This window comes from Pinus tabuliformis, chromosome 9, assembly GCF_031772625.1.
Source record: "Pinus tabuliformis cultivar Carrire ecotype Pingquan chromosome 9, CPIR1, whole genome shotgun sequence".
Taxonomy (NCBI): Eukaryota; Viridiplantae; Streptophyta; class Pinopsida; order Pinales; family Pinaceae; genus Pinus; species Pinus tabuliformis.
Genome location: NC_142307.1, coordinates 734,067,989 through 734,080,330, shown reverse-complemented (window position 1 = coordinate 734,080,330; position 12,342 = coordinate 734,067,989).

Below are 12,342 nucleotides of genomic sequence, written 5' to 3'. Positions count from 1 at the left end.
GTCTGAGTTTTTGTAATTCGGACAGCTGAATTTTCTGTGTTTTTCTCTTCTTCAGGACTGGGATTATGGGCTGAAATTTCTTCCAAATCAAGTTCTAGAGGCTCTTCTTCTTTTTCTTTAGCAAGAATAGCAGTGGAAGGTTTTCTGTTAGGTGGCTGATTATCTGATATATCTTCAACAATTGGGTTGTTAGGGTTAGGATATGTTCTAGCAAGAATATGTACAGGGGGGCTGCTGACCTTACCTTTGTTGTGCTGCTTGGTATCTTTCTGTTTGCTGATTTCAGGGACATCCATCCTTCTACTCCTCAAATTTTATTGTTTGTGGACCTCATAAATGGTTGTGTCATATCCCTCCCTAAAGTCAAATGATTCACCTGACTGAGTTTGGAATTGTTCAAGAGTGTGAGCTTCTTGATCCTCTTGGGTCAAGAAAACTTGTTGTTCATTGTTAAGTCCCATCAGATTAATTTGTGTGTCTTCTCTTGGTTCAACAGAAGTTGAGGCTTCAGCATAATTTTCTTGAAATGGAGGCCTGATATTTTGGTCAGGCCCTGTCTTTCCAGTGTTAGGATTTTGATTTTTTCTGAAATTTGGATTTCTTCCAGTATTACTTGGTTGACTATCCCAAGGGGTTTTTCTCTCAATTGTTTCCACTCTATCTCCAAGTCTGTCCATTCCTTTGATAATAGCATCTAATTTCTGTTCAAAGGCAGAAGATTCTTCTTTGAAGGGTGTTCTTCTTTCAGCTCGGGCTCTAGACCGTTTACATATCAGGTTGGCTTCAACACTGACAGCTATACTCTACATCTCTTCTAAGTTTCGAGGAGCTCTTTCCCTAAGCTGGTATGCCATATCAGAATCAAATGCATCAGGAAATTTAATCAAGGCCAAATCTGGAGGAGGTCTGAGATTTTGAGGAATAGCGTTATAGATATTATTAAATCTGGTACAGTAATCTTGGACAGTTTCTTGTGTGCCTCTTCTCAGGTTTTCATATTCTGATAAAATGTGGAGAGGATCTTTCCTCTTTTCCGATCTGTTCAAAAAGTTATGATAAAGAGCTTGTGGGTCATTGATACTTTTTGCAGGAAGGGCTCTAAACCAGTTTCTAACATCTCCAATTAAACTTTGAACAAATACTTTCATTCTGACATCATCATCATCAATCTCATAGTTTTCAAAATATTCGGTCATTTTCTTGGTATGTTGTTGAACTGTGTAAGCGTCGGTACCGTCAAAATAGGTGATTTTACTTTGATATTCTTGGGGCATAGCCCCTGGATTTACAGGTAAGTTTAGGGGAGCATATCGGTTTGCCATGGTTGCAGAAATAAATGTGACAACTAGAGGAGTAGGGATAACAGTAGGAATGAGAGTTGCAGATGGAGGGGTGGAAAGAGTAGTTGGAGGTGCTGAGGGTGAAATTGGAGAAATTGTAGTAATCACAAAAAGGTTTGGTGTTCTTTCATAGGTAAGCTCAGATTGAATGGAGTTCTGCAGATGTTTATCAAGGTGTGAACTAGCAGATGCTTCTTGGTTCTCTTGACTTCTAAGAATCCTAGGAATCAGATTAGGATTTTCAAACACAGGTGGGGGATTAGGATCAGGATTTGATCTGGTGTAATGAATCTTTTCTGAAGCCAGTTTCTGGGTATGTTTTTTGGTTTTTTCTTGAAATAAATTTTGACAATACAACTTTTAACAGTGTCTTCTAGGAGGTTTAGATGTAGGAGTTTTGAACTTTCCTAAAGACTTTTTTAAACAGGGAACTGATCAAGTATTTGCAACCAACTGTTCAATAGATAAGCTAGACCGGAGATAGACTGAAGCATCATATATTTACTTCTACAATTGCAAAGAAAATTAAGTTTCAAAGGCTACCTGGCTAAACTTCAGACTCCATCTGTAGCTTATATAGTAAACGAATAGTAACAAACAATTATTCAGGTACCCAGTGGAGTCGCCAATGATGTTATCACTAAGGTTGTTCCCAAAAGTTGTAAGAAAGGGAATACGGCCGAGGTAACCACAGACCAATCTTTTAGATACAGAATCTAGCCAATCTGTATCCAGAGAGGGCTCTCACTTTATGATTTAGCTTTGTTTGCTTAAAGGTATTATGCTAGTTATGAAGTTCAAGGGTTTTGTTTTGAGTTTGGGTGGTGAGATTCAATAGAACAGTGAGGTAGCACTGAGTAGTTTAGTCCATTGGGCATGATGGATTCAAAAGAAGATGGCTTTCTAGATTTGGTTTCTAACAGAGGATGGTATCACAGAGCAAGGTAGTCAAACAGGGAACAAATGAAGAATTGAAGCAGATGGAATGGGCTCAAATGGGTGAAGGGCAGTTAAGAATCCTTCAACATATTGAAAGAGGGAAAATGGATGATTACTGATAAGGAGCAGTTAAGAATTCCTTAGCAAATAAACAAGATGAGAGAATCAGGAAACAGGAGCAATTAAGAATTCACTATTTATTCTAATTCTGAAGAAAACACAGAGAATAATAAAGACTGAAAACAGAGTGCAGTTAAGCAAATTCTGAATTAACCTTTTTCTTTATCATTCAGATTATGAAACACAGGTGATATAATAAACATGAAAACTGTAAAACACAAGATATAAGGGGACTTATTGATCCGGAGTTTGATTCAAGAATTCTGTGACAAGTCCTCTGCTTCAATTCTTCATCCAGTAGGCCAGACAACAGTTGGTTCCAACAGATTTGTATTCAAAATATTCAGTATTACAACGGAGTCCAGAAAATCTACACATACCCAACCTCTTCAAAACTCTAACGAATAGGGTATTTATACAACAAAATATGTACAAACAATATCTCATAAAAGCTGTGAGATAATATCTAGAGTTTAACCTAAAGTGATTTACAAGCAACATAGAAGCGGCTCGAGAAAGATAATTGATGTTGTGCTGGAGGCAGGCCTTTAGGGTTTGGCTTGCAACTATCTTCTAAAGTAGCTCTGCGCCGACTGTCTGTCTTTACTGTGCATTAAATTCTGATCTACCTTCTTTAATTCTGTTCTGATACACTTTAATGCTCGTCTGATACACTTTAATCCTTGAACTGATACTCTTTGACTTGTTTTGATCCTCTTTAATACTAAAATGACCTCTGTTCATCGCTTTTCCTTTGGCCTTTTATGTTTCTGAAGGTCGGTTGGCTAGGGTAACAAATATCCCTGTTCATTCCATTTCTTTCTTCTGTAATTTTGGAAGTCCCTCTTTTTGCCGATTCCTGATTAATAGAGGAAGAAATTATGAAATGGCGGGTTGATTGAGGCCGTGAGCTTGTCGGTGTAGTCTTTCTGGTGGGAAGGAAGTCGAAAAAACTAGAACTGTAACCTTAGTCACCTTTACGCCCGAAGCGCATTATGCAGGAAAACATAGCAAAAATGATATTTTTACCCTTTATTTGACAAAATGAATTTTGGTGGGAATTTTTGGTTCGAAGGACGGGTGATGTTAGCAAAGGGTACAGGAAAAATGATGTGGCAGTGATGTCAGCAGGGGGGCGTTAATGGTTTTGCCTGCATCGCTTTTGGGCTTGGGCGGTTTCGGGCGAGGAGGGAGCAAGCACCCCGGGAACGTGCCATGTGGCAAAGATACGGCACCAAAACCATCGTTTCCCCAGGAGTTAAAGCTCGGAAATTAAGGGTGGTGCGAAATGATCGTAGGCCGTCAGATGAACAGGGGCAGATCGGACAACAGGCGCTCATTGGAGATGGTGGAGGGTTAATGTGCGGGCCCGATATATTAAACAATGTTTTTTTAATAATATCGGGGTCGATTTGATTGGTTTGAGGCCAGGTTATTAATTAACGTGGGGTTAATTAATCCCTGTATTATATACAATGATATGGTTACAGTTAACCGGGGGCGGGAATATATTAACAATCAGGGTTTTTAACATATATACATAATACGGGGAGGGGAACCATGTACATGGGATTTATATAATAAAAATAAAAGTTAAAAATTAATATGATTTATGAAATGGGAAGCTCTAAGTGATAAAATTAGGCTTAGGGTGAAAAAGGGTTTTTTACAAGGGGTTTTTGCCAATTTCCTAAGTAAAAGGGTTTTACTTGGGCAATGTTTACGAAATGAAATCAGTGATTTGTGAAAGATATTAAGCAGATCTTAATACCTTTGGGGGAGTTAGTGAATGATTAGGGAAAAGATGTGAAGGGAAGTTAGTTATGAGATCTGCCTCGCTTGAGCTGCTCCAAAGAATATCTGCCATGGCACTTGTGATAGAGATAAGATTAACACATTGAGGGACATGATCCATCACAAGTCTCATTCTGCAACACCAGTCTACCTACCTTGCCTACTTTGCCTAGCATTTTTTTGTTCTCTTTCTTTGGGTGCACTTGGACTAGCAAACCCTCATTTAACTTTTCTTTTCTTTACATGGTAAGCCTAGCTAAGTCTGCACTTATTACTTCCAAGGGCTCAGATTAAGCTATTGAGCTCCCTTGCTTCTCTACCTATCTACTTATCTGTCAAGATTAAACAGTTTGGACAGATTTTATTCTCTATCTCTAAAACAGGAAATTCAACCATGAACTGGCCAAGATTAAGTTGTTTGGCCATTCATCAATTGCGGCATGAGTTAACAAGCTGCACACAATACTTTATTTGCAGAAAATGAAAAAGTAGTGGCATTTGGACTTGCACACTTTCCTGGTCTTTCTTTGTTTGGGGTTCTTTTCTTTTCATTTTTTCTTTTGACCATTTTATTCTTTTTACCCTTTGATTTTTTTTCTTTTAGGGCATACCCTCTTTACATTTTTTTAATTTTTGATTTTTTGATAATATGGAAACCTTTGCAACAAGGAAAGGATGAACATATTACAGAGCTCAACCAGTCAATCATGAAATATGACACCTATTACCATAGGAGTATAACAAATAGCACAATCTTGCAGCCCAACAGGCTGTCAGAGGGAATTGCACAATTCCTTCTTAGAGATTGTCTTGGTATTCCCTAGGTGTTAGGAGTGTGGTCAACATGCTCACATCACCCTTTTTCATCAACCTCTGGAGATCATGCTAGTGATAAACCCTCAACTAATGATAGTAAGGTTCATGGTAAAAAGGGTAAAGTAAAGTTTCCTTGTAGGTTATGTGAACGATATCATCCTATTTACCTTTTTCCTTGTATGGATGAAGCCTAAAGAGTGTTGGAAAAATTTATAGCTTCTCAACCTTGTCTTCTGGCTGGTTATCGAAATATTTCTCTAATCCTCCACTAGTTGACGAAGTGATTGATCAAAATCTGAATTCAATCAATCCCACTCTCTCTGAACGTGAATCTCATGAGTCTCTTTTGACCAACCATTGGTTGAGAAATAGTTGACTCGGTTCTACCTTCAGTTGATCGTACCTTTCCTGTGGAGAGTTAACTTCACATCGCTCAAATTCTTCTTGTTTCTTTGGATTCCATTGAATTGGGCAGGAATCCTCCTGTTCTAATGGTACAAGGGGAAAACCCTCTCGTTCCCATGACACTAGGGGGAAATCCTCCTATTCCCATAGCACAAGGGGGAATTTCTCCCATTCTCACCCCACCCCGACCAAGTAGTATGGTCACTTCTTTTGATTGGAGTCGACCGGTAGGATATCATCTTCCTTCTTACATGCCCTTCTAGATCATAGTACATGCTTATAATGTGGTTGTACCTAGAATAATCATAGATGAAGGTGCATCTATTAGTGTTATGTCCTCAACTACTTGGGTAGCTTTAGGTTCTTCACAACTTGTGCCCATTACCCAGAATCTGTTGGCTTTTAACAAAGGAACTAGTCAACCGTTAGGGATCCTTCCTCAGTTTCCTATTACTTTGGGAGGAGAGACTATATATATGGATTTGATGGTAGTACAAGGCCCTTTGTAGTTTAATTTACTCCTTGGGCGTGACTATGTTTATGTCATGGGAGCTCTTTTCTCTTAACTCTTTTGTGTCATGTATTTCCCGCATGAATGAAGAATTGTGACCATTGAACAACATTCATTCATTGGTCCTAATTTGACTCCTAATCAATCAAATTCCATAAATTGCCCTTATATGCAAGTGGTATCTTCCCACAACTGGTTAATTATTTGGAAACGTATCCCATTCACACACCTATTAATGAAGATGAGCCTTTCACAGTCTTCTCAACTTCTTTCGACCTAGATCCAGTAGGTGATATGGTGAATCAATTACCAGGGTAATTAGGGCCTCATATTTCCATTGGATCCCTTGATATATATCCCTTCCAAAGATTTGTTCTCCCATCTAATGAAAACCTCTTTAAATCCATGGCCTTCTGTGGGTCATGATCAAGGCACTGGAGCAGATTTCCTTTTCTTGTGTCAACCTCCTTAAAAAATGAAGGTCCCAGAGAAAAGTTATTGTTCTTTTGTCAATGTCCTTAAAAAATGAAACAAGGTTCCATGAGAATAGTTATTTCCCATGTCAAGCTCATTAAAAACTAAAACAGGTCCCCTTCCAATTCGATTCTTTAATTAGATGTCATAAACTCCTATTCGAGCCTTTCACTTGATCTTGTAAATGAACCTTCATTCCATCCACCTGTTGGTAACCAATAGTCTACTTAGATGAATGAAATGGGGCTTGGGGGGCATGTACCTCGAATTGATCCATTACATTAGAGGCATGAAAATTTATTTCAAGCATAGTTTGTCTCGGTTTCAATCTTGTGTACAAATGAAACTAATTTCAAGCATAGTTTCTCATGTTTCAAGCTTGTGCAAAAGTGAAACCATTATGATCCTATCCCTCTTGATTTCAAGATGAGCCTTGGTTTTCTCATTCCATCATCACCATCGGCTTGGTCGATCATAAGCTCTCTCTTGGTTGTTTTACCTTTGCCTGGGAAACCACTGCGATGAGTGCTCCTATTAGCCAGCCTCTTGACCTATATGTGTTTTGAGCAGTTCCATCATGACCGAAACTAGGTTTTATCCAATTATACCACTCGTTCCTCTAGGAGGAGTCTTCTTTCATCTCTTTTTAGACTCCCAAAATATGAAAACATTGTCGAGCACTTGTATTTTCGAACTCATTAAAGTAAACGAAAAGAAGCATACTCAGTATAAGTTTAACCCTTTTCCAGAATGAGATAGACTACTTACGCAAAAGGAATGCCTTCGTCGAACATGGGTAAGAGGTTCTCTTGGGTATTATTTTCTACCTTTTCAAACCTAAGGGACTATTTACGAAAGGGAACATCTGGAGTTTTATTTTTTGCCTGTTTTTCAAACTCCCTAAACATGAAAAAGATGTCGATGTATACATTTGTTGGACTTGTTAAAACATCAAACATCAATGGACCCACCGTTCATGATGGGACTGAACTACTCCTTCTATGGGTTTGTTAAATATTCTTAGAGGGATTCATCTCAAGGATGAACTTACAAATCAAGCATATGTTATCTTCCTCAAGCTTGTTAAAAAATAAAGAGGTATTGACCAGTATGGTTGGGAAAATTTTGAAAACAGGGTACTCCATTTTGTTAATGGCAGAAAGTCGCTATTGAACATGACACTCTTCCACCTCATCTTGTGGCTGTTGGGTTGGGAATTTTTGTCTTTTGGTTCATCATACCATTTTCAAAGTCTCCACTTTTGGTTTTGGGTCAATGCTTACAACTCCATTCAGTGGCGTCGTTGTGTTCAATAGAAGTCATTTGGTTAATATCTGCTACAATACTCTCAAGTATTCATTCCATGTCTACCTTTCCTGATCTAGTTCTATATCAGAATCATTCTTTCTAAAATCACGATACTCGTTTCATGTCATTGATGGGGGGTACATCAAGGATCTTTTGCTATGGGTCTCTTCCTGTCGACATTAGCTCATTATCCAGGAAGTTGACTTAAAAACATCCCTTGGTACCTTGGTGCTTGCATACATCAATGGAAATTTTCCTTGCTCTTGGCAATAGGTTTACGTCATTGGCCTTCAACCAAAATATTATGTGTGTTGTTTGACATCAACTCATTTATTCACACCACATGGATTGTACTATAGTACCTTGAGGGCCATTAACATCATCGGTGGTTTCTCTTACGTCTATTAATGGATTACATCATTGGTTGGTAATCAAATGGTGTCTACCATGTTTGACCTCATCTCATTGATTCACATGGTTAGACTCGTACATTGGTTGGTCATCTGAACGAGACAGAAGACACCGGATCTAGTTTCGTCCATTCAGGATATGATTTCAGGAGTAATACAAGATCACAATGTATGATGGTTATGATCATACAGATAGTCATCCAGTCATGGGTCCAACATTTATCATCTATGGATGTCTATTTTGATCATTGTACATGTAATGTTAGCTTATGTGCTGAGTATGGGTATGTCTCCCTCAACAAATATGTCCTGATGTAAATGTATTGTAACAAATGATGATCTCGTCGGTTGTTCTTGATCCCGACTTGTCACAAGGTAAATCATTTCAGTCATTAGTTATCTTTTCTGACTTTACACTTTAGGGGACATTATGTTATAGGCCATTTTGTCACATCTGGTCATTAGGCCTACAAACAGGATCACTCACATCCTTTGAACACTTTGTCATCCTCCCTAAACAAATCCCTAAGCATGGCTCTTTATAATCCCTGAGTTTCTACCTAAAAGCACCTTGTTTCAATCATTTTAAGGACCAACACACCATGGCCCCTCATCAGTTAGCATTTACCACCAAGTTGCCTACTTTTCACTTGCGTTGATCACCAGAAGGTTGCTCAATGTTGGGGATGTGCTGACTCTAGAAATTCGAGAAAACAAAAAAGAATCCCAAAGCTTCCTCTTCCAGAAACTTACAAGATCTGTTGTAACTATTTACCTTAGATAAAAGTCTAGGATCCTATCCTATCCTACCTTGGAGTTTTCATCCCTTATCCCTTGAGATCATCCTCCTATCAAGAGTGGATCTCAAGCCCAAATTGATAAAAGGATAAGAATTCATGAACTACCTCTCCTTCGTATATATTTACCTCATTCGACAAGCACTTGGTTGGTTGTTGTTGGCTTTTGGAGAGTGAGTCTACCCTTATGTTTTTTATGTGAGAGTCAATTCATGCATTAGGGTGATTAGAGGTGCACTTTTGTGACAAGGAAAGGACAAGTCAACATGGAGGAGATTTTCTACAGGACTAACACCTATTTTTGGTTGTAACTCACTCCATTTCTATTAATACAAAGAGTTCTTTGTTTTCATATATATGATGTTATGGTTTAATGTATTTCAATACTATGTTTATATATTGAATCAAGTGATTAGATAATGCTACATAGAGTCCATAGATCATTGGCTTGTGTTATCTGACTATGCAGGTTCTAATTATAGTGATCAGAGCTAGGATTGGAGCATACAAGCCAAGGAAGGAGTGAACCATATGACAGATTCTAGGTAGGATTTATCCCATTATCTATTTACTTTAAGGAAAACATTAGTCCCTTTGCATTTTTTTTGTTCTATGTCAGTCCACTAGGCCTAGGGAAGATACTTTTGTCCGCAATCATAGATTTCATGGAATAGCTATCTTGTCAGAGATATGTCAGTCGAGATCATAAGTCAGCCACCCCACTGCTACCAGTAGCAATTGAGGAAAAGTTCCACCAGTGGTGACTAAATGTTATTACAAAAATCTTCCCACATTCATCAAAGCAACATCGATATATCTTGACAACGACAAATTATTTTACTTGGTGGACAGAAGTAGTTCCTTTAAGATAAGTTAAAGACTAGGAATTCATTCAGTTCCAAAAGCTGAACATTATAACCAGGTTTGGCACTATCTCTTGTCTTTGATAATGTGACTTATTTTTCTTCGCTGAAACTTTATGAATTCACATTAGAAAATGGTATCGTATTAAAGCATGCATCGAACTATTACCCATAAGGAAATGGTTTAGCAAGATCAACAAATAAAAATATCATTTCCATAATCAAGAAAACCATTTTCTCTAAGAAAAGGGGCTGGAAAAATGCTTTGATTAATGCATTATGGGTTGACCGTGTAACTCCTAAGCCTTCCCTCAAAACCTCATCGTACTTTTTGGTTTATGGTAAATAAGTTATCTTTCCTCCAAACATTTATCTCCCAGCCTTGCAACTCTCCCAAGAGTCCAAAGATATACCTTGCCTTCTGGTTCAAAGCAGGATAGATACTTTTCTCAAACTTCAGGAAGAAAGGCTCAAAGCCAAAGCAAGATTTTTCTTCTATCAAAGTCGTATTAAGCGCTGGTTTGACAAAAATTTGTAGGGACAAAGAGTTACGATGTGGGTGACTTAGAATTGAAGTGGGATAAATCCCATGAAGAGAAAAGAAAACACATGAAGTTCCAATCTCTATGTATTGACCCCTATACCATCAAAGAAAAACTTGGTCATAATACTTTCAAGTTGAAATCCTTGGATGGGAGGACTGATCCTCTTCCCGTCAATGGTTGAGATTCGAAACTCTATCTTCAGTAGCAGCTCTAAGTTGTGTTTCTTGTACATGCTTTTTCTTTTCTTTTGTGTTTGTTGTCAGCCTTATGTTTGTCATGCCAAGTCATGTCTCATCTTGTTTTGTGTTCTAGTCATTGTATATAAATAATACCTTGTATGAAAGAGTGCATGGCTCAAAAGGGATTTGTGGTGTAATAAAGAGGAAATGTGACAACCACAATGCTTGGCTATCTATTAGTTCTCCTTCTTTGTGTTGGGAAGATGCTATAGGTTGAGCTAATTCTGGATGGAAAATAAGATACACCCAAAAGGAAAACCTTGAGGGAACCTATCATATACGCATCTATTCTAGAATCCAAACCCCTAAACTTGGTGTTAATTCTACTTGATGTGTTACATGTTTATCCAATCTAGTAGAGAAAGGATAAGGGAAAAATATATAGCGAGCAAACCAATATCAGAGGTTATATAAATACTTCTCTGAGGGGTAAACCCCCTCTGCTCTCAATAAGTCAAGATTCCTCTTTCGCTCATTGAAATAATAAGTGTCAAAGCACATTCCTATTAAATAAATAAATAAAGGGTGAAAGAAGATAAAGGCTTCCTATGCAGGGAGGTGAAGCAAGTGACTTCGTTGGGTACTTTTCAATCTCCTTGGCAATGAAGCAATGCTTGTGCTCATCTAGTGACTCCGTCACGGTACTGTCCATTCCTTATGACAGCGAAGCAACACCAAATATGAAACTTGTACTTTGAATATCTTAAGCTCGTTACACATATTACCCTTTCCTAGATTAAAAAATTGTGATATTGCATATATTTTGTGTGTTTGAAGCAATTAGAGGAAAGTAAGATGCTATGTAGGTAACTGGCTCAAAAGGGGAAGTCAAGGCAATCCAATTGGTGAATCAATACTTCCTGAAGGGATGACCCTTTAACTGAAAGTCTATTCCTAGGTAGAGAAGTTGAAGTTCGTCCAGTGTGTCGCCAAGTGTTGTTGTCGCTACAACAACCTCTAAAATTTCACTACATTCAAATTTTGGAGCCTATCTGACTATCGTATCAAGTGTTTCTTTGAGTCAAGTGTCATTCTAAGTCATTCTACATGTTTCAAATGTTCTTGATCATTCTCAAGTTTCATCGCATTGTTAGAACATCTCTTGTGCACTTCATGGTCATAACACCATTATTTGTTGTAAAATGAAACTTTTAGTCATTGTCGCACACACTTTATTCATTATACTTGGGGAGTGTTTGTAAACTGGCATTTTGATGTGTATTTTTCATTGTTCAAGCCTGTCTAAGTTTTGTTGATGAGTTCTCATGTGTTGCACTTGATTCTTGTCCAAACTCATTGTGTTTCCCCCTTTTTCTATCTTCTAGACTTAGACAAATTTGGTTGCCCAAGTAAATCCATTAAGGCTAGGAGTGAAAAATTACACTCTTAATCCTTGATCGGGAATCCTTCGTTGCTTGAAAGTGCACCTTTTCCCCTCCAATAGCGCATATCACACTCCTAAGCCTCATTCCCCTTCCTTGTTTTGAATTGCACCTTTAAATAATGCCTTCCTCCTTGCCTAGCGCATGACGCATCATCGAAGCACGAAGCTTAACTCCTTCAACCTTCAGCAATGCACCCTAAGCCCTCCTTGACCCTCTTAAGCGCATGAGCGCACCCGAAATCCCTCAAGTGTAACCCCTCATCCTTCAATAATGTTCCATGTTCCCCCTTTGGTCTCTTGAGCGCATGAGCATACACCAAAGCCCTGAAGCCTCATCCCTTCAGCCTTTGACAGTGCACCCTATGCCCTCCTTGTCTCCCTTTAGTGCACAATGCAC